At 37.7% G+C, this 2756-nt stretch overlaps 1 protein-coding gene across 1 annotated transcript in view; it reads right to left on the bottom strand.

The window, feature by feature from the left end:
* Positions 1-2756, bottom strand: part of bcl2b (BCL2 apoptosis regulator b) — a 40023-nt gene that overhangs the window by 2746 nt on the left and 34521 nt on the right. The gene's annotated exons all lie outside the window — the stretch shown is intronic.

Raw genomic sequence — 2756 nt, 5'->3', positions numbered from 1 at the left:
TTTTTTTTTTTTAGAAAATAAAACAGATACTATCTGGTGTACACCAGATAGTAATGAGTGCTCACCAGATAGTAATGTGTGCACACCAGATAGTAACGAGTGCACACCAGATGTTATCTGGTGGACACCCGATAGTAACGGGTGCTCACCAGATAGTAACGGGTGCTCACCAGATAGTAATGAATGCACACCAGATGTTATCTGGTGCACACCAGATTGTAACGGGTGCTTTCAAGATAGTAACGGGTTCTTACCAGATTGTAACTGATGCACACCAGATAGTAACCAGAATTTTTTTTTTTTTTCTTTAAAACAGATCGTAACTGGTGCTCACTACTTTATCTGGTGCACACCAGATAATAACTGGTGCTCACCAGATAGTATTTGGGGAAAAAAAAGTTTTAAAGAAAATTTTTTTTTTCTTATTTTTTATTTACTTTTATATCCCTTTAGGAATTCCGTATTATGTTATATCTTTCTTTATGTAAATATTTTTCATTTTTTACCACTTTCATAGGAGCACATACAAGTTCCTTTCAAAATAAAAGATCCTCGTGCTGCAGCACATTTCCTTGAATTAAAAAGAAAAAAATCCAAGTCAAAATCCATTTTCTATTTTTTACAATAGAATGACAACATTGATGTAGAATACATTTTTTTTTTAATAAATCCATGCGAGTTTAAACTCTGAAGCCAAAGAGCCACAGTGGAGGAATAAAAGAGCCAAATGTGGCTTCCTGTCCTGGCTAAAGCAGCTAAACTTAATCTTCAGTTTTCTAAAACATTTTTTTCCCTATTTATTTACTTCATAATTTATTTTATGGTTAAGGTTACAGATCTTCTCTCTCAAAGGCAGTCTGTTTTGTGTGAAATGATCCTTTTTGAAATGCAAACCCCTCAGCTGCTGCAGAATATGGGTGGAAATAGAGTGTTATTACACCCATGCCGTAGAGGGATCCATTACTGCTCATCCCACCCTCCCACACAGAACCTCAGACATTTTTCACGCTCAGAGACACTGAGAAAAAAAAACTCAAACCCAGAAGGAAACATAGGAATCAGCAAAAAGGCATGTTTTATTCTTCACATGTGGTTGAGCAGGACAGACCCAGATATATAAATATATTGATGTGACTGTGAGGCTGGAAGAGGGCCTCCGAGTGCAGAATGTGAAGAGTGTACGCTAGGATGAATAAAATGCCGAAGCTGCATGTTTTACACGAGGAAACGCAGACGTCTGCTCAGAACAGGAGACAGCAGGAACAGCTGGACAGGAAGTAACGGTGCCGAGCTCTCTGCTGCACAAAAACACTGGAAACTTGTCCGGAATCAAATCCAACTACAATGGGCTTTTATTTAAAAAAAAAAAAAAAAAAAAAAAAAAAAAGAAGCTCCAGGAAGGAAACAGCAGCAGGTTTTAAGGTGGACCACGGCGGCTGATGTGCAGAGAAGCTGCACATCTGAGCAGCTTTGATGTTAAAAGCTGGTGTTTGACCTTCTATTGAACAATGCTGAGTTTGATTCAATGCAACTTCTGTAAAAATCTGTGTCTTCAACATAATGCACTCACTTTTTCTCAATTTTAGGGATTACATGTTTTATCTGACCCTAACGCTCTTCACACACAAGTATCACATTTTCCGAACAGAATGTATTAATAAAAAACAGCCTAGAGAGGATAAAAAAAGGAGATTGAAGAGCTGTGGGGAGACAAAAGAATTTCCTGTTTCTCTTCCTGTACTGTGGCATTCCTGAGGCAAGGGGCTGATGACACCAGGGAGGAAGAATCAGCAGATTCTAAAAACTCAGGCCCTTTTCTTTTTTTCTCAAATCCGGCCACAATCATTTCAACCACATTTTCCCTTTCTTTTGCAGATGCATGTTTTTAATCACAATTTATTATCAAGCATGTTAATCTGGAATGGGCTACTCAAATGGTGCTGCACAAGTTCAGATGAGAAACATCTAAAGTTTAGCAACATAAGATGATGTTTAGGTTTAGCTTTTGTCCCAAACAAAAGTATCCCGTCAGTCAAAACAGATACTTTTCAGCTGTATTTCTGAACGTGTGCATATAAAGAAATTAATAAGTTGCTATAGTTAGTATACATGACAAGGTAGATGGTATGGAGCCATGGGCATGGCAAAAAAGAAAAAAAGAAAAATTATTCCCTTAAAATAATCATTTGTGGCCACGAATTAGTATTTTGTATACACAAATTGCATTTGTGCGTAACAAATGTATATTGGAGACCAAATACTAATTTGTGGCCTCAAATTACTAACTTGACACACCAAATATTAATTTGTGCACACCAAATACTAACTTGTGGCCACAAAATACTAATTTGTACACAACAAATACTAATTTGTGGTCACAAAATACCAACTTGTGCACAGAAAATTGTAATCTACGCACAACAAATACTAATTGTGCCCACCAAATACTAATTTGTGGTCACAAATTACTAACTTGTGCACACCAAATACTAATTTGTGCCCACCGAATACTAATTTGTCCACACCGAATACTAATTTGAGGTCATAAAATACTTACTTGTGCACACCAAATACTAACTTGTGGCCACAAAATACTAACTTCTGCACACCATATACTAATTTGTGGCCACAATACTAACTTGAAACACACCATATACCAGTGGTCCCCAACCTTTTTGGGGCTGTGGACCGGTCAGCCAGTGTGGAATTATTCCGCGGCCCGGGGGGGGGGGGTTGCATTAAAAACGTCAATCCAC

This window comes from Oryzias melastigma, linkage group LG17, assembly GCF_002922805.2.
Source record: "Oryzias melastigma strain HK-1 linkage group LG17, ASM292280v2, whole genome shotgun sequence".
Lineage (NCBI taxonomy): Eukaryota > Metazoa > Chordata > Actinopteri > Beloniformes > Adrianichthyidae > Oryzias > Oryzias melastigma.
This window is presented reverse-complemented; position numbering and strand designations above follow the sequence as displayed.